At 45.4% G+C, this 20,367-nt stretch overlaps 1 protein-coding gene across 4 annotated transcripts in view; it reads right to left on the reverse strand.

Annotated features, from left to right (window-relative positions):
- The window catches only part of LOC117363175 (melanin-concentrating hormone receptor 1-like), a 102,534-nt gene extending 82,171 nt beyond the window's left edge, over nucleotides 1–20,363 (reverse strand). For 2 of the 4 annotated variants that reach the window (XM_033950552.1, XM_033950549.1), the window contains exon 1: nucleotides 6,740–6,865. The gene's annotated coding sequence lies outside the window, so the exon portion shown is untranslated. Of the gene's footprint in view, nucleotides 1–4,997; nucleotides 5,141–6,739; nucleotides 6,866–20,337 lie in introns of those variants that run through there. The other 2 variants (XM_033950551.1, XM_033950550.1) reach the window with 2 other exon arrangements.
- Nucleotides 20,364–20,367: the final 4 nt, after the last annotated feature.

The raw sequence follows: 20,367 nt of genomic DNA on the forward strand, positions 1-20,367 counted from the left end.
TTTCCTTAAATGGCTTGAATTTATCGGTATCACTGCTTTGCTTCTTTCCTGTCAGTCTGTACCTATTCAATATACGGTACTCTGACTTCTTCGTTACCCACCTTTCCTGTACACTGGGGTTCTTCGGGGCTCTATTTATTCACCACTGTTATTTAATATATTCTTTAGCCCAATAATAAGCCTGATTCACAGGTTTCACATCAGGTTCTTCATTTATGCCAATAACATTTTATTAATCTTTCCAATCTGTTCTAGCACTCCGGACACAACCCCTGTTCAGTCTTCCCTCTTGTCACTCTCTGAATAGCCTGTTACTAATTAATTGATCCTTAATCCATCCAAAATTAGAGCATGCTGGATCACAGGTCCACTTTCACTTCCACTAAGATTCTCTTTTACTAAGGTGCGCAAACCAATTAGCATGCACTACGCGCTAACGCTTGCATGTTAGTCTAAGAATGCGTTAGCGTTTAGCACGCGCAAATTGAATTAGCGCACCTTAGTAAAAGAGGGGGGTAAGAGTCTATTTAATATATCCTACCTGTTCCTTTTGGTAACTACGAGGGGGTGATGTAAAGTTCTCAGTCTAAGAAGAGAATGATGTGGATATGGTTCAATCCATGATCCAAAACAATGTCAAAAATACATAGAATTTTGTTTCTGCAGATTGGCACTTAATGAAATAAGATAACACTCTTTTCAGCTACAGTGGCAAAGTAATGATCAGAATTTAGGAAATTGGTTGGTTAGGCTGAGAACTTTTCAGCGCCCCCTCGTAGTTTTACTAAATGACTTGTCATAAGAACATAAGAATAGCCATACTGGGTCAGACCAATGGTCCATCTAGCCCAATATCCTGTCTTCACAGTGGCCAATCCAGGTCACAAATACCTGGCAAAAACCCAAACAGTAGCAACGTTCCATGCTACCGATCCAAGGCAGGAAGTTCCCCCCATGTTGGTCTCAATAGCAGACTATGGACTTTTCCCTCCAGAAACTTGTCCAAACCTTTTTTAAAACCAGCTACGTTAACTGCTTTTACCACATCATCTGGCAATGCGTTCCATAGCCTAACTATTCTCATTCCACAATCTAATCTCTCATGTAGTTAAACTTGGTATCTACTGGCTTAGGCGATTACATTCTGTTAGGAAGTTGTTTGGCATGGCCTCTCCACACACTCTTAATCCACGCTTTTGTCATCTTACATATTGACTACTGTAAAACAGGTTTTTGTGACATTTCTTCTACTTAGCTGCACCATCTTCAGACACTCCAAAATTCTGCTATACAGTTTCTGGGTAAAGTGAAGACATATGATCAGGTCTCAAATGCATTGGCTCATAGTTAATATCATATTTGGTCCAAAGTTTTATGTATAACTCATAAGTTCTTACATCTTGTGTCTGCTTAATTTCTCTTTTCTTTCACTATTCTTTATACCCCCCCCCCCCTTCTTGTGCTCTTCATTCCCTTGACGCCCATCACCTGGTCCTTCCCTCCCCTGAATTGGCCTATCATGAATCAACGCAAAACACTGGTTTTCATTACGTTCCTCTATTCCTTTTGGAATAATTTTCTTCCCCACCTCGTATCAGAGCTAAATTAACATTTTCTAAATTTAAATCTTCATTAAAAGCACATTTTTTTTTCCATCTAGCATTCAGCTCTGATTGAGCTGCTAGCGGGTGTCCTATTGCCTTGATGTAATGTTCTTTGCTAGGTCATGTCCCTTCTTTTGTATGAAAGATTGTCCTATTTCCTATTTAAAATGGCGTTCTTTTTCTAATTGTTTTATTTTATTCATTTTTTAAACATTGTAAAACCATTGATCATTATTTTGTAATTGCAGTTTATTAAGCTTTTAATAAACGGTTCATAGACAACACCGCGAAAGACAAAGGCGCGCGCCGACAACTGAGCGCAAGACGGAGGCACGCGCCGAAGAAAATTACTGTTTTTAGGGGCTCCGACGGGGGTTTTGTTGGGGAGCCCCCCCAGTTTACTTAATAGAGATCGCTCCGGCGTTGTGGGGGGGGTTGGGGGGTTGTAACCCCCCACATTTTACTGTAAACTTAACTTTTTCCCTAAAAACAGGGAAAAAGTAAAGTTTTCAGTAAAATGTGGGGGGTTACAACCCCCCAAACCCCCCACAACGCCCCCACAACGCGGCGCGATCTCTATTAAGCAAAGTGGACACCCCCATCGGAGCCCTAAAAACAGTAATTTTCTGCAGCACACGCCTCCACGCTGCGCTCAATTGTCTGCGCGCGCCTTTGTCCCGGCACGCTTTTGACCTGACACCTAATAAACATAAGCAAGGGCTTGATAGACCTCCCTGGGCCTACTTCCTATCACTGGTGGTCCAGAAGGGGTGATGAAGGCAGGAATGAAGCCCCTCCCTCCTGTCCCTAGCAGCAGCTACTTTAAAATGGCTACTACCCCATTGACCCTGGCTGGACCACCAGTGATAGGAGGTAGTCCCAATATGCCTGAGTAAAGTACCACTACAAGTGCAACCCAGGCGGAATATGTCTTCAGCTAGCGGTGCTTGGCATCCCTGCCAGCAAAGGTAGTATTGCGGTGGGTGAGCAGCTGGGGGAGGAGAACATTGGGACCCCCTCAGTCCATTTTTGGGACCCCCCAAAATGGACTTCTTGCTATGATGCCCTTGCTTACCACCACCACCCATTTTGTAGGCAGTAAGAGGTAGTGTACATTAACATATATGTTATCTATGTTTGGCGCATGAATGCACACTCTGCCCCCGACACGCCCTTCAAAAAAAGAAAAATATTTTTTACTGCATGCACATTTGGCAGTTACTGCAGGATGCTTGAACATGTCTTGCAGTATGCAAAAAATTTTTCACAATCATCTTTATTGTGTGTGAACAGTAGCATCAAAGACATGACTATTATAGAACAATAGGAAGTCAAAAGGAATTCAACAATAAAAAGCAATAATCAGCAAGAAGTATAAATGCCAACAAAATACGAAACACGGTAACTCACAGTTCACTACTTTACATAAAACAAAGAAAAACAACCCCTTCTTAAAACCCAACACCAACTCCATGCCACCCTCCCAAAGGCAACCAGATGCACAGGAAAAAGAGACACTTATACATTTAACAATAAACTGCGCTGTCGGTGAGTGACTGTGTTCCAATAAAGTTCCCAGGTAGATTGAAAAGCAGACCATCGTGTAGAATCAATATTCCCCACAGACCTCCTGTCATATAACAACAATGCAAATATGCAATCTTTCCGATGCTGGAGAGTGGGAACCAAAGCCAACTGCCACCTATACAGGATCACTTGCTTGGTGAAAAGTAGCAATTTTATCCTGCAAGGGTCCCATTTCAGCAGAAGCTCCATCTTTTATCAGTAAAGTATGTTAAGTAGAGGGAATGAATAAAGAACCATGCTTTTAACTTTAGATTGTTTGGAAATGAGGTACATGTGTGTTCCTTTGCTCCTGCATGAGTGGGAATCATAAGACCCATCTGAATGTTTCTATTGGAGAAAATACTTAGGAGTCTTGTCATAATGGGCTAGATTCACTAAGCAAACCGATCGTGTACCGATCGGTTTGCGACCCGATTTTACTCTGGCCCAATTCACTTACCTCTGTGCTGATCCGATTCCGATTCGTGCATGCAAATGAGGGGAACGGCATGCAAAGTAGGCACTCACTAAAGAAATCTTGGAAACCGACTGGGCTGGCCGATCAACACAAGAATCGACTGCTGGGGACCAGTCGCAAACGTCCTTTCCGACTGTCATCGGCCTGAAATCCCAGCCCTGCAGCCTTTCTCTGCCGCTCTGCTCTCTGCCCCTTCCAGCCGAGCCCTGCTCTTGCTGCCCCGACTCTCCTGCTGTCTGCCACCCTTCCCCGCAGTGCAAGCCCATGGTTTTAAAGTGGGGCTGCACTGCGGGGAAGGGAGACAGAGAGCAGGAGAGCCAATAATTGCCTGCTTTTAAAAGTCCCCTCCTGGCAACATCTTGTTGAAAACGTGTTAGCTGTGGCTCTTCACAGCAGGGACTCACCGGGGCAGTGAACTTGTGTTGACGAAGGGGAAGAGGCTGCTGCCGCCGGGGATTGCCCTTCCCTGAGAAAGCAGAAGAGTCGAGGCCAGTAAAAAAAACAAAACAAAAAACAACCCTGCAAAAACGGATACCAAACGCATGCGCAGACCATCTATAGGCATGCATCAGGATCGCACACTAGCGATCCGTGCAGTCGGAGGGGGGGTGTTCCTCCGAACGCCCTCATTTTAATTTTTTTGTTTCGTGAATTGGTCGGGCCTGCATGGATTGGCCACGGAGAGTCAAGTTAGTGAATCTAGCCCAATGTGCAAGAAGAACCTCAGGACTGCTACACAAGACAAAGGACCTGTCTTCATCCACTGAATCTAGTCTGTTGACTTTACATTCCCTTGAACAAATCATTGTGGTCCCCTGTAAGATAAGAGTTGGTGCTGATAGGGAAAGTGGATTAAAGATTTGCATTTCCTTTTCTCACTCACAAAAGCCAGCCCTTGCCTTCCACACAATCTTCATCTAGACTGTAGGGGAGAGGGTTTGTTTGTTGTTTTCTTATTTGTGAAATGAGGACTTTAGATCTCACATCTCATGGAATTTCTGCACCTCCCCATGGCCTATGACTCAAAAGCAAAAGATTTTGCTCCACCACAGAACAGGCATAGGCAACAACAGTGCAAACTCTCACACACTGCCCCACCATAGAACCACACAGGCGTCAGCAGTGCAGAACAGGGCAGGACCAGATGGGGGCAGTAGTAATGCATATCTTCCACAGAACAGGTACCACATGCAAGCTTCCTACACACACACACCAGCTTGGGAGAGGAAGGGGAAGGAAGGAGGAGTAACAGTGCAGGTCCCACTACAGAACAGATGCAGCATAGGCAACATCCCTTATGCACACACCCTGCCTCAGCACAGGACATTGCAAACTTCCCTCATACTCACAGGAGCAGCATGAGTTGGAGGAGGGGCAATAATAGTGCAAATTCCAGAACAGAACAGGTACAGCACAAGCAGCAGCAGTGCAAGCTTCCTTTACACATAATGGCTCAGCACAGGCAAGACCAAATTGTGGGAGGAGGCAGCAGTAGGGCTAGTCCCACCACAGAACAGGTAGACAGCAGCAGCAGTACAAGCTTCCTCAGCACAGGACAGGGTTAAATGGGGAGAGACCTAGCAGTTCTGTAAACCAAAAACATCCCAACCATAGAACAGGTCAGCACGGTAGCATGTGGGCATCAGTGCAGTTTGCCTGCTTACTCTGGGAGTTGCAGGGGGAAGTTATATTGGTAGTGAAGACAGGGGAGCCAATTCAGCATTAACACCCACATCATTTGGAAAGCCCCCCTCCCCCAGGTCCACATCAAATTATGCCTATGAGCGCTGTATTCCCTCACTAATATACCACAGAAGAGGGTGACCTGGATAGAAACCACCACAGAATGGGAACAGCCTGGGCAGCAGCAGAGCAAACTTTGCACACATTCACAAACACCCCCCATACCCCCTTCCAGGGTGAAGTCTTGCTGCTGTGCAGGTGGTTTTAGGACCGGAAGCATGTCCTAATCCCCCCCCCCCCCCTTGAGCTCCTGAGCTCACCTCAGGTATTCTTGTGTCCCTTTCCCGCCACCTATAGCCGAAACGTGTCGGCAGTCCTCTAAACTAGGCTTTTATTTTTGAAAAGAAAGAAAAATGGAGGCCAGTTATTTTTCCAGTTCTCTTGTTAGAAGCTGGAGTTTGAAAAGTCGGCAATATGGAAAGAGAAACAAGAAATGAAGGAAAGGGGGGAGGGAATCCCGTCTGTCATTGTATATAAGAAATTCATCTGAAATTGAAATGACGTGTCCCCACAGCCTCCCGGCCTCAATCCCCAGTTACACCGATCACACGAGGCACTTTTTGGTGTCAATTGCAGTTAGTATCTGAGGGAGATGAAGTCCACCAGAAGTCTTATACAGTGAACTACCGAGTGGCTCACACACTATGAGAATACCCAGAGCCTTACAGCGGAAAGAAGCCTGCAGGGAACAATTTTATATCGGAGAAAAGAGCACCAAAGCTATGGCTCAGGGAGTACTTTATAGCCGAGCCGAAAAATCCGCGTTATAAGCAGAAATCGTGTGCGCAATAACAGAGTAAGAGCATAGTGGCCTAAAACAGAGAGAGGACCCTATATAGCCAAACAGGGCAGTTTTATAGCAGAGCTTTGCTACGATCATAAATCTCAGGAAATGTCCTATAAAATGAACGGATGTCCCATAACGTTTATGGAGGATTTCCACGAGCTCCTTTTCTCCTCTTCCCCCCCCCCCCCCAAAAAAAAAAAAAAAGTGAAAAGCGAGCTCCACCCAAATGTAGTTTTGTCTTCTCTAACGTGCGGCGGAACAGGTTGCTTGGCTGGAAATGCCAGAAAGCTTGCAACGTGTGGCCCGGATGTGCCGGTGTAATGTGACTCCGTGTGCGTGTATGTATTAAAGTGCGCGTATGTGTGTTTGTGAGTGTTTTGTTACATGTACGTGCTGGGATGAGGCGGGAGTAGTATCTGGGTAAACCGTCTTTTCCATCTCCTCCCCCTAAACGGCAGAAGTCGGACTTTCTCGCTCCTTCTCCACCGAAATTCCCCCTTATACAACCCGCCACACCATCCCCCCATTATCCCAAACCCCGAAAGCGCCTGATGGACTTACCCTGGCCAGCTGATCTGGGGGCTCGGTGCCCTCTCGGTCCCGCCGTCCAGACGGCGATTAGCAACGAGGAGCCCAGGCAGCAGCACAAGGCGGGGGGGGGGGGGGGGGGGGGGGCTCTCCTGGCTGGAGGGTTGTTCTCTCTCTCTCTCTCTCTCCCGCCCGACGTTTCTTGCCGAGGGGAGGAGAAAATGACAAATAAACCTCCCCCCTCTTTACGCGCGCACCGAGAGCCTCTTGCAGCCCTGCTTGTAATTGCCCTGCGTGGGGTTTAGCTGCCTGACTGGAAGGTTCCCTTGGCAGAAAGGGAGAGAAGACAGACGGCTGGCACATACCCCCTCTTGCTCCCGGTTACCCTCCTCCAACTCATTTCCCCCTTTATTTTCGTTTTCTATCACTCTGTTCGGTTTTCAGAGACAATTGGACTATTATGTCTTTCTATAAGTGTTTCTCGTTCTCTTTTTCCTCCAACACATATAATACAACAGCTGCAGAATCCCTGAGAGAACATACAACATTTTGTTTCTATCTCTTACGCACATACATTCAAACATATACTGTACATATATTTCTCTCACATATATATACACCCTGTCTCTTTCATGGGAACTTGCTCTCTCCCCCCCCCCAACACATTTGTGTCACTCACACATCTGTCTTACACATTCTCAAACACACATGCACTTATATGTGTGTGTATATATATATATAGATAGATAGTGTCACACACCTCCTCACTCTCTCACACACACACACACACACAAATATCCATGCTTTCAGAGCCCTGTGGAATAATCAAGGCTCTCACAGTAACAGAGGCAACAGGCGTCCAATTTCTCAGGTGTTTCAAGAGGCTGAGAGAATGGCAGTAATGCTAAAAAAAAAAAACACCAAAACATCTGTTCATTTCTTTGTCTAGAACGAATGCCAAACCACAGGCGCAATAACACACAAACAGTATGCTCATACATGCAGGGACACCCCCCCTACACATACATTGTGACATATACATGTCACACATACAATATAAATGCCCACCCTGATTGTATAGTGATATTTCATAGCCCCACTTACAGCAGTCTGTGCTTTAGCTCGCTTTAAAAGCCTTGATAACATGTTTCAGATTCAGTGATACGGACCTGTTGATTTAGTTCCTGTCAAAATATTTTAGAAACATGACGGCAGATAAAGGCCAAATGGCCTATCCAGTTTGGCCATCCGCAGTATCCACTATCTCCTACTCTCCCCCTTATGCTCATAAGAAAGGGAAAAATAGAAATGTGAACCTATTACCCTGTCTCATCCTTTTCTCTAGGTATCATTCATGTATATTCTCTTTAACTGCCCTTGCTTTCTCCTCTCTCTCACCTTCTCTTTCACTGGTTATTATGCATTTGATTTTTAGCACCCCCGTGTTTTTTTTTCAAGTGGATACATATCTGGACTGCAATTATTAATGTGGATGGAGAGGAAGTTTAGAGGAAGGAGCTGAAGGGCAGGAAGAGAAATAGAGAAGGAAGGCTAAGTGTGAAGAGAAGGAGAAAGAAAGAGATAAGGTGTGAAAAAAAAGGGTAAAGATAAAGTGAGAGAGGTAAGGGTAGGGGAATGGGGAGAAAAGTCAAGAGAAGTGGAAAGGGAGAGAAGTGGGAGTATAGAGAAATATAAAGGGAGAAGAAGAGGAATAAAGAGGGGGAAAAGGAGAAGTGAGAGAAGTAAAGAAATAGAAAAATTGAGGAGGAAGAAAGAGGTTAAAGAAAAGAAAAGGGAAGAGATAGAAAGAATAGGAAAGAGAGAGGGAAAGAAAAAGGGGAGAAAGGAAAGAAAAAGAATAAATAGAAGAGAAATGAGAGAGAGAAGGGGGAATTATAAAAAGGATGAGAGGGACAGAGAAAAATGGGGAGAAAAGAACATAATGAAAGGTTCAGTGAATGAGGGGAAGGGGGGGAGTTCAGAGGGTAAAAATATAACTTTGAATGCTCTGTTTACTGATGCAGAGGAGCAAAGGCGACCATAGCACTGGCCAGGAAAACACGGCAGCATCCACACAGTCTCACTTACCTTGCAGGAGCTTCTGTGTTATAAAAACTACAACAGAAACCCCCTAAAAACTGAAGGCAAATACTGTAAACTGTGGGGCCAAGCAATTCTCCTAATTTAGATTCAGATAATGTTATTGTTATGCGTGTTGCCAAATTAAAAGCAGTGGTGTACCAAGGGGGGGTGGGGTGGGGGAGGCGGTCCACCCCAGGTGCAAGGCCCGAGGGGGTGTACAGCTGGCCACTTACCGGGGAATAGGCTGCCGCCGGGGAAAGTACAATTTTTATTTATTTTATTTTAATGTATCTTTAATCTATCTTCATTGTAAACCGCTTTGAACCTCACGGTATAGCGGTATATAAGAAATAAAATTTAAAAAAATCAAATCAAAAAGGCTACCATTGCCGTCATCAGAAAGAAGCCGGTGCCGAATTCTCCCTCCCTGCTTCTCTTCCCCGAGCTGAGCAACTCTAGCCGTCCGACGTCAATTCTGACGTCGGAGAGGACGTTCTGGGCCAGCCAATCGCTGCCTGGCTGGCCTAGAACGTCCTCTCCGACGTTAGAATTGATGTTGGGCAGCCAGAGTTGGTCGGCCTGCAGGAAAAGAAGGAGGGCGAATTCGGCGCTGGCCTGTTTCCGATGGCCAGTGGCAGCATTTCCCCGGCGGTGGTGGCAGCATGGTGGTGGTAACGGCGGTGGCATGGAGGAGGGAAGGGAGAAAGAAAGCAAGAGGGGGGGACAGGGATCCAGAAAGAAAGAAAGGGGGCAGGGTGAAAGAAAGAAAAAAAATGGGGCATGGGGAAAGAGAGAGAAAGACAGACATAGAGAAAGAAAGGGGGCATGGAGAGAGAAAGAAAGAAGGAAGGGTGAAAGAAAGAAATGGGGCACGGAGAGAGAGAGAAAGACAGACATACAGAAAGAAAGGGGGCATGGAGAGAGAAAGAAAGAAGGGGACAGGATGAAACAAAGAAAAAGTTGGGGGAGGGAATGAGGTCTGGAGGAGAGGAAGCATACAGGAGGCTGAAAGAAGGGAAGAAATATTGGATGCACAGTCAGAAGAATAAAGTGCAACCAGAGACTGATGAAATTACCAAAAAAGGTAGGAAAAATTATTTTATTTTCAATTTAGTGATCAAAATGTGTCCGTTTTGAGAATTTATATATGCTGTCTATATTTTGCACTATGGGCCCCTTTTACTAAACTGCAATAGCAGTTTTTAGCGCAGGGAGCGTTGAGAGCAGCGTGGGGCATTCAGCGCAGCTCCCTGCGCTAAAATTCGCTATCACGGTTTAATAAAAAGGGAGGGGGTATATTTGTCTATTTTTGTATAGTTGTTACTGAGGTGACATTGCATAAAGTCATCTGCCTTGACCTCTTTGAAAACCCGCGGAATATAAATGATAATTAACATTTTCTCTGCGTACAATGTGCTTTGTGTTTTTAAAATTTTATTGTTGGTAGATCATTTTGACTTGGCCACGAAGGTAACGGGGAGGGAGGGAGGGGAGCTGCTGAAAGACATCTAGTAATCCTTGCAGGCTTGACTGCAGGGAATTATATTTGTAAAATCATGTTTTGTTATGTGACTGGCATTATTTAGACTTTAATTTCTATGAATGAATAGAATGAAAACGATATAAAATTACTTGCTTGTTTTTATGTGCGTGCGCTGAAGGAAAGTGGAGAGAGAGTGGGCTGAGGACGCTGAAGGGAAATGGGGAAGAGAGAGTGGGGAGAAGACGCTGATTTATAAATTGACAATTGTACAGAATATTGGTTCTTTTTATACTTTAATATAAACAATTCAAGGCTTGTGTGGATGGAATCAGGTGGCTTGCGGTGATGGGGACCAAGCTTACGGGGATTAGTCCAATAAAATGGTATTTTTTAATTTCTCATTATTTGTTATATTTTTATTTGTTAATTTGTAAAGTGGTGATTGTTATGTATCAGTTTTTCAAAATTTACATCTACTGTCTTTATATTTTGCACTGTATTAGAGGACATGTGTTACTGTTTTTGTGGTGTTGCATTGTATCCAGGGTCTGGTTTCTTGGCAGTTCAGTTTAACTTTTGTCTACATATTTCTATTTTTAGTTTGTGATTATTCCATATTGGGCAAGGGTATATCTCTGTTCTGTGTGTATGAAAAGAACATAGTTTTCAGTTGGCATTGATTACAAGATCAATTGACTGTGCGGGATCTGGCTTGTTCAGTTTTACAATGTATGTGTTGGTTTTCTAGTGCTCACTGCAGTGTTTAAGATGCTGCCTTTTCCTAGGTACACTCTTGTGTGATATGTGGATTGTTACTAAAAATCATATTTTTCATATAGATGGGGGGGGGTTTCAAAAAATGATGGGCCCCGGGTGCCACATACCCTAGGTACGCCACTGATTAAAAGGGTAAATTTTGTAAAAGTTTCTCTATGGCCATATGTACATGTACAAATATGTTATGTTAATCAGGTTTTCTATTCTGCCTTTACCTGTTCAGGTCAAGGTCAGCTTACATTACAAGAGATTGGGTCAGTTACTCAGAAAGTTACAATGCAGTACAGTACAGTTAGGTTATAGTTCCAAATACATAGTTATAAGTTTAAGTAGGTCATCTTTGACTCATCGTTATGTTCCAGGAGTTGCATTTCAGTTACTTCCGGGTCGGCTTCCAGTTTTGGTACAGAAATGCTTTTAAATGTTTTCTGAATCTGAGATATTGGTCACAAGATCGTTGGTTCCAGCATTTTGCTAATTGATATTGAATGGATAAGATAATTTGCCTGGTAGACGTTATATAATTGCATGCTGAAAATTTTAAGTGGAAAATATTTCTGGTGGAATATCTGTTGGAGGCATCCTGGAATAGGATGGTCAATTCTGTTAAGTAGTTGGGGGCATTCCCTGGCAGATCTTCGAGGCAGTGATTCCTAATTTAAACTTGATCCTTGCAGTTATGGACAGCCAATAGTAGGGCTTTAGGTGTTCCGATTTCTATAGCCAATTTATACATATGAGCCTTGCTGCTGCATTTTGAACTAGTCGTAGATGCGATAGCAATGTTTTAGAGTCTATTTCATCTACTATAATCATTGGAATGTAGTGTGGGTTGGTTGAGGGTCCTAGCCAAAGTAATTTGGTTTTGTTCTTATTTCGTTTGAGGCAGTGGGTTGAGGTCCAGTTTTCTATTATGTGGACACGTCTTTTGACAGTGGTGAGGGTGTTGGCTAATGCAGCCATTTCAGGTAGCATGATCATTATGTCATCTGTATATGTGAAATGTTTTATATGTGTGAGACCTAGGTTGGCTCCATGGATTATAATAGAAGGATGAATACTGATGGTGAAAGCTGGGAGGGCACCAGCTGTCGGAAAGTACACCATCCTTATGTACAACATAGTGCCAAGTGGTTAGGAAGCCTTGCAACCAGCAGAGGACTGGATCATTAAATCCGAAATCACTGAAAATCTCGGACATTTGATCAAAGTCTACTGGTCAAATGTACTGCTTAGGTTAAATTGGATTATGATTGTGCTGTGACCCTTGCTTAGTAGTTCTTTGCTGTATGTTACTGTCTCAGTGCTGTGATTTTTTTCCCCCCTGAATCCCAATTGTGAAGGTTGTAGGATATTGAAGCATTATAAGTAGCATTTGAGTTGTTCTGTGACATATCCTTCCACCATTTTGATAAATAGGTGGATGGAAGCTACTGGCCAATAATTGGTCACATCAGAGGGGCTGAGTTTTGGGTTCTTGGGAAAGGGCATTGAAATAATTCCTCCTCTTGATTTATGTGTGTGTGGGGGTAATCCAGTTTTTAGATGATAGTTGAGCCATTGGGTTATTTTTTCCATGATTGGGATAGCTGTTTTGATCAGGTAAGGTGGGCAGGTATCTCTCCTCTTCCTCTGCTATTTCTGAATTTTTCATGTCTTCCTCTCACCATTTTCCCCTCCTCCACCAAGTCCACCTCTCCCTCTCACCATTTTGCCTTCCTCCACCAAGTCCACCTTTCCTTCCACCCCTTTCAAACCCTCAACCATCTCTCCCTAGACCCCTTTCACTCTTTTTGCCATCTGTCCTCCTCCTGCCCCCTCTATCCTTCCCCAAAGTCCATTTCTCATTATCCCCTTCTACCCCCCTCTATCTTCTCTTCCTGTCCCCTTTCTCCCTCTGTCCTCCCCATCCATCTCCCTTCTATCTCCCAAATCTGACATCTTTCCCTCCTTCCCCTATCTCATCTCTGAATCTATCTTTCCCGCCTTTCCTCACTTAAGTCCAACATCTCTCCCTTCTCTCACTCGCTCCCCTAAGTCCAATATCTCTCCCTTTATGCCTTTTATTCCTTCCCCAAATCTGACATTCAGGAAGGGCCTTCTTTCTAGCCCCCCCCCCCACCGATTTCAATATCTATCTTCAGGCAGCACTGCTGAGGAGGGTGTAGCATCTTGCTGCCGGCCAGCCTACCAACTAGACAGCGCTCTCTGCTGCACCCCTTCCCAGTATCTAATCCTTTCACTCTTCTCCCCCAATTGGCATTTTCCCCATTCCCTACCCCCACCCCACATCTACCTTTAATTTGTTGTAAAAGTTGCCGGGTGGTAGTAGCAATTCACAAAGCTACCCTGCCACCGGTCTCAGAGTCTTCTCTCCACTGCAGCCTGCCCTCTCTGACAACTTCCTGTTTCTGCTGGGGTGGGCCACAGTGGAGAGAATACTCCGGGACCAGCAGAAGATCTCTAGTGGGTGAAGATTTTCACCAGCCTATCTTTTGAATGATTTTGATTTCTTTTATTTGAATTTCACCAAACCCAAAATACTAGAGATGTATACAGTCAAAACATTTTTGGAGTTGATTTTCAAATATTTCTGTTTCACTTCAGACTTTCATTTTAATAAAATTGTGTAACATACTTTAGAACTTTTTAACATGTGCATTAATTTGTCAGTTAAATAGTGCTATATCAATATCTCAAAAGACTACATTCTTTGAATAAATCCTTCCTTAAACCCAGCCTCTCAGATTGCAATTGGACAACCCCAGTGACCTACAGAATAATCATAGACACCTTTTAATTTCCTAGGAACCTCATGAATAAAGTCGATTTAAATAGTTTTCTGAAATGACCGGGCAAATAGAGTATGTAACTTCCTATCCCAACTGGCAGCCTGATAGGCGAACAGGCGCTGTAAGAACTTTTTATAAATACAACCTCTAACAGGAGGAAACACAAAAAAAGATGTAATACGTAAAGGACGATCCACTTAAAAAAAAAAAAAAAAAAAAAAAGTAAATAATTCCAGTAAATACTCAGGTGCCTGCCCATATAAAGCTTTATAACAGAGTCCCAAATTTATGTATTTACCCTTAGGTTATTAATCTCATCATTACAGTCAATCACATTTTACAAAATAATTTTTTTTACTTCATGTGTACTTATTTATGCTTTAGGAATCTTTTATAGTTATTGATAAATTTATATCAATTTTTTAGCAACTAATAAGGCATGGTTATAATACACATCAAATTTGAATTTTTTTCTGAGACAGATAGTTTCAAATTCCTATGCCATTACTTTTTTTACTTTTTCACATGTTGACCCAGATGTGTTAAAACCCATGATGCAGCAGAGTGCCCAAGAAATTCTAGGAATACATGTGAACAGCAACCTGTGGGTTACACGCAGTCCGCCAGATTTTGCAAAGTGCTACCATTTTCCTGTAAATGCATCAGACTGAACTGGCCCTGGCTGCTACTTGTCCCTGAAGCATTTGCCTGAGCTGCCAGATGGCCAGTCCAAGCCTGCAAATTAATAGTAAACACTCTTAATCTCTCCAGTGCAGGATTCATGTCCCGGTCCTCCAATGGCTCTCTTGCACCACAGGTTTTCACCCCCACCCCCGCTGCAGTAACATGCCAGCTCCATGCCCCTGACCCTGGGGCCTATGATGCTGCACACCTAGAGCCTGGCATGTAGTTGTTCACTTGTTCTTGTCATGGCAATATCGTGTTTGAGCAATTACTTGTCGAAAGGTTAATTGAATTCCAGATTGCCTATAGCTAGTTTGTTTAGAAGATTAAATAGAAAACATGAACGAGGGGTTGCAAAAGGAGGTTGCATTGAGAGCCTGTAAGCTACAGCTGGGCTGAGACAACAAACTGAGCAGGAGAGCCATGGCAGGAGAAAATCCACACGGATATGCAGACCACAGAAAGATGGAAAGAGACCACACTGTGATGCTCTGTAAAACATGAGCAATGCCCTTGCCAGCATGTTCTGTGCCAGGAAGTCATGTAATGATTAAGGTGACCATATCTCCCATTTTGAACGGGACCGTCTCGTTTTTAGATCCCCTGTCCCGTTGTCCCACACACAGCTTCTGGATGCCGAAATGTCCCGTTTTCAGGGACAGTGTCCCGAAGCTGTGCGTGGGAACAATGGAACAGGCAATCGCTTCCCCTCCCTCCTTGCCGCGCCAAAGCTAGCCTCCCTTCAGTGCCTGATTCAACCCCCCCCTATCTGCCACTGCCACTGCTTACCAGTCTCCCTCCAGTGCCAATTCAACTCCCCCACCCCCCACGGTCCACCGCTGCTGCTGCTTGCCGCCCAGAAGCCTTCTTCCTGCAATCAATTCTGACATCGGAGAGGAAGTTCCGGGCCCGGAACTTCCTCTTCGATATCAGAATTGACGTCGGGGGTGGGGGGGAGAGAAGACTTGTAGGCCTGGTGCTTGTGCAGTGCAGTCATTGCAAGCGCCTTGATGTTGTTGGGTCAGGGAAGCAGGGTGCGTGGGGGCAGGGAAAGCAGGCTTGGCTTGTCGGGGGGCAGGAGAAGCAGGCTGCGTTGGGGAAGCAGGCTGGCTTGGCTTGGGGGGCAGGGAAAGCAGGGTGGCTTGGCTTGTTGGGAGCAGGGGAAGCAGGGTGGCTTGGCTTGTCAGTGGGCAGGGGAAGCAGGCTGGCTTGGCTTGTTGTGGAGCAGGGAAAGCAGGGTAGCTTGGCTTGTCGGGGGCAGGGGAAGCAGGGTGCATCGGGGAAGCAGGGTGGCTTGGCTTGTCGGGGGGGGGGGCAGGGAGACAGAAAGAAAGAGAAAGAAATGAAAGAGAGGATGCACAATCAGAAGGAAGTGCAACCAGAGAGTCATGGAATCACCAGATAACAAAGGTAGGAAAAATGATTTTATTTTAAATTTAATTTAATTTAGTGATCAAAATGTGTCACTCATGAGAATTTATATCTGCTGTCTATATTTTGCACTATATTTCATGGGATCCAGAGGATCTGGGGGAGGGGGCGGGGGCGGGGAAGGAATGGATCTAGGTTAGAGAGTTGCGCGGGGACAGAAATCCCACCCGTCCCCACCCGTCCCCGCCAAAGTCCCACCCGTCCCCACGAGGAATCCCACCCGTCCCCACCCGTCCCCGTGAGGAATCCCTCCGTCCCCACCCGTCCCCGCGAGGAATCCCCTCCGTCCCCACCCGTCCCCGCGAGGAATCCCCTCCGTCCCCGCCCGTCCATATAAACTTCAGAAATAGTTATTTCATTTAATTATGCTACTGAATTAAAGGCTCTGGTAGAAACCCCTTTACAAATAAGCAAAAAGACTTTATTAATTTGAAAATATTAATTGGGAAGAATACATACTTTGCAAATGGGTTTCTACCAGAGCCTCTAATGTTTATAAATTTTTATCAACACAACTAATATACTACTTTATCCTGAAGCAAAATAAAAAAAAAGAAATATAATTCTTTTCCTACCTTTGTTGCCTGGTTTCTGCTTTCCTCATGTTCTCATTCAATTCCTTCCATCCACTGTCTCTCTTCCTTCTGCATCTTCCATTTGCTCTGTTACTGTGCCTCTCCCTTTCTTCCCCCTTCCAAATTGGTCTGGCACCCATCTTCTTCTCTCCACTCCCCCATAGTCTGGCATCTGTCTTCTTCCCTGCCAGTGTCTTCTCCCTACTCTCTCTTCCCCATTTCCTTTCAGCGTCCTTCTCCCCCCCATCTTCCCCATGTCCTGTCAGCGTCCTTCTCCCCCCTCTGTCTTCCACATGTGCTTTCAGTGTCCTTCTCCCTCTCTGTCTTCCCCATGGCCTTTCAGCGTCCTTCTCCACCCCCCCCCGTCTTCCCCATGTGCTTTCAGCATCCTTCTCCACCCCTTTGTCTTCCCCATGTGCTTTCAGCATCCTTCTCCCCCCTCTGTCTTCCACAAGTGCTTTCAGAGTCCTTCCCCCCCGCCCTTCCCATGGCCTTTCAGCGTCCTTCTCCACCCCTTTGTCTTCCCCATGTCCTTTCAGCGTCCTTCTCCACCCCTTTGTCTTCCCCATGTGCTTTCAGCATCCTTCTCCCCCCTCTGTCTTCCACAAGTGCTTTCAGAGTCCTTCCCCAGCCTTTCAGCGTCCTTCTCCACCCCTTTGTATTCCCCATGTGCTTTCAGCGTCCTTCTCCCTCCTCTGTCTTCAAGTGCTTTCAGAGTCCTTCCCCCCCTCCTTCCGTCTTCCCCATGGCCTTTAAGCGTCCTTCTCCCCACTCCTTCTCTACCGCCCCGGGTGCAGTACAGCCGGCCAGGTCCCCTTACTTTTGTGGCACTTCCCCGACCGACTGACAACAGCCGCGGTCCGACAAACCTCCCTGCCCTTAACTGCGAATCTAAATTACCTTATTACAGCTGCTGTAAGAAGATAATTTAGATTCGCGGCTACAGGGCAGGGAGGATTGTTGGACCGGGGCTGTTGTCGGTCGGTCGGGGAAGTGCCACAAAAGTAAGGGGACCTGGCCGGCTGTGCTGCAACCGGGGCGGGGTGTGGCGGGGCGGACCGCCCCCTCCCTTGGTAGCCACTCGAACCGCGAGGCTACTCTCCTCCTTACCTGCACTGCCTGCAGCACAGAGCCAAACGGAAGTCTTCCCGACGTCAGCGCTGACGTCGGAGGGAGGGAGTGCTTTGTTTAAGCTTTGTTTAAGCCCTCCCTCCCCTCCGACGTCAGCGCTGACGTCGGGAAGACTTCCGTTCGGCTCTGTGCTGCAAGCAGAGAAGGTAGGGAGAAGAGCCGCGCAACTGAGTACATCCAGCCCCGCAGGTACCCCGCGACCCTCGGAGGCGTCCCCACGGGATCCCCGCGACCCTAGGGGGCGTCCCCACGGGATCCCCGCGACCCTAGGGGGCGTCCCCACGGGATCCCCGTGACCCAAAGGGGGAACCCGCGGGATGCCCGCGGGTCCCGCGGGATTCCCGTCGTCCCCGTTCCCGTGCAGCTCTCTAATCTAGGTGTCCTGTCCCATTTTGAGGAAAAAATACATGGTCACATTCAGTGCTCCCTCTAAGCGGGCGGGTGTTGTGAGCAAACTTTTTTCGCTGTGAGCTAAAAATATCGGGCGCCAGCAAGTTATGAGCCAACTCGCCCGATTCTCCTCTCTGCCGTACGCCGTGCGCTGTGACGAGAAACTTGTGCGCTGCGATGTAATATTTTGTGCGCCAGCGCACGCCAGCGCAGCTTAGCGGGAACACTGGTCACATTAGTAATGATCAACAGTGAGTGGATATCTCACATCCTTCAGCTCCTGAGTTTTGCTTTTTCCTAAATCTATCCCAATTTGGCAGCCTTCTTTATTGATAAATGAACAAATTCATAGTGAAATGCTCTCTGATAATGATTTCTAGAGCAAAAAATTCAAAATGATACCAGTCACCCACCCCTGAAGCAATTAATAGAGGAAATCTCAACCAAAGTCTTCAAATCAGAGGCTAAACTGTTCACAGCTGTTCTACAGGATGTCTGTACCAATGCAATCCTTTTTAGAGGAATAGTAAGAGTAATTTTTAATTAGAATTTTTTAATGCATTAAAAAACAATAATACAATATAAAGAAATACAACGGCACCATAGTCCTCATTACGGTGTAAACATAATTTTATAACAGAGCACCTAGACAGGAAGGCCCATATTCTCTAAATGGAGCCTTAACTTAGATACAAAATGCCACTGCAAGGTTAGCAATGGAAGTTGATAGGATGGCACATATTACGCCAATCTAAGTATGCTCTTAAGTGACATCAGAGAGAGCACTGATGTCGACGCGGGCAGCAACCTCGCACCAGGGAAGTAAAAAAGGTACGGGGGATGTGGCAAGGAGAAGAGCTGGGGGAGGAAAAAGACTCAGAGCCCCGCCTCCACCCTACAGAGAACTAACGGGAGCCATTCAGGAAGCCGCTCAGTGTCGAGCAGCAGCGCCAAAGCTTGCTCCTGCTCAGTACTGCTCAGTGGCTGAAGCTGGAACTCGCAGCAGCGGGGCAGGAGCGTGGATATCTCGCTCCTGCCCGCGACACCAGGGATTCCAACGGCAGACGAGGTACGATGGACAGGGCAGAGCTGGAGGGGAGACAGGGTGCAGAGCCTGGCGGCACAGCAAAGGCTGCAATAAGTCTGGGAGGAGGGCGGGTGGGCGCTGGCCCAAATATAAACTGGGACCCCCATTTTTGGCCCCCAAATCCCGGTTTATATTCGAGTATATATGGTAGTTATACAATTGCTTTGGAAATAATGCAAAAGCACCTGATGTTGAGCATGTTTGTCCACACACCTCCCTACAAGTTGATTCTTCCTCCGATGACATGGAGAGTTACTTTTATAATCTATTTAAACTCACTTCTGCTTCCTATACCAGAGAAGTTCAATTTAGACTCATATATAGAACTAAGATATTTAATTTCTACTCAAACCTATGTTTAAAATGTAATTGAAATTGACACATTGGTACATTCCTATCCATGCTATGAATCCTTAAATTGTTCCTGGCTGGGAGTTTTATTGATCTCGTATACCCATGTCCCAGACATAAGGAACTTTAGCAAAAAAAGAACCCAATAAGAAAGGTTCAAAAAACAATTCTTTCAATTAAACCCACTAGGGACACACATTTTAAGCTTTAAATCCTCAAAATCAAATAAAATATATTGTGATAGTTTAAGTGCACATGAAATTGTGAATGGTCCTCAGTATACAGTACACAACTCAAAGTTCGCCTGCCAAATGTTAGAGTTGTCAGCTGATTAGCCCCAAAGGGTCTACCGAGCATGATACATCCTTGGACCTAAGGTGCTGGTTGAAGTGCAAAAAATGCAAAACTCAATACAACATTATCACAATAGTGAACTAGTCCCTGTGAGGTAATACGCAAAATCAATATAATCATCTGTCAGAAGGGAGGTCCTCTAATCCGAAGCTCAATTCAGGGTAATTATCATAGTTCATAAGAATAGGTACTTATCTCCGGTGGCGTTTTAGGTCCCAAATAGATGGTGAATTGAGGAGTCCATGCTAAATCAAAGCTCCACAGAGCTCTGTTACGGAGGAAGACCTTCAGGAGCAGCGCACTGGATGAATAGAGATGACACCGGAGGAAGACTGAACTTCGAATGACTGAGAGTAATAGCGCTTCGGTGTGCACTTATCAGGAAGGAAGGCACTTATCAGGAAGTTAAATTGTTAGCATGCTAACACACATGCAAAAAGTCTTTATAATCTTCTGAATTATACTTTATTGAATAAATAAGCAATTGTACTCACAATTGGTAGGGTTTCTCAGAGGTTGGCACT

Source organism: Geotrypetes seraphini, chromosome 6, assembly GCF_902459505.1.
Source record: "Geotrypetes seraphini chromosome 6, aGeoSer1.1, whole genome shotgun sequence".
Classification (NCBI taxonomy): domain Eukaryota; kingdom Metazoa; phylum Chordata; class Amphibia; order Gymnophiona; family Dermophiidae; genus Geotrypetes; species Geotrypetes seraphini.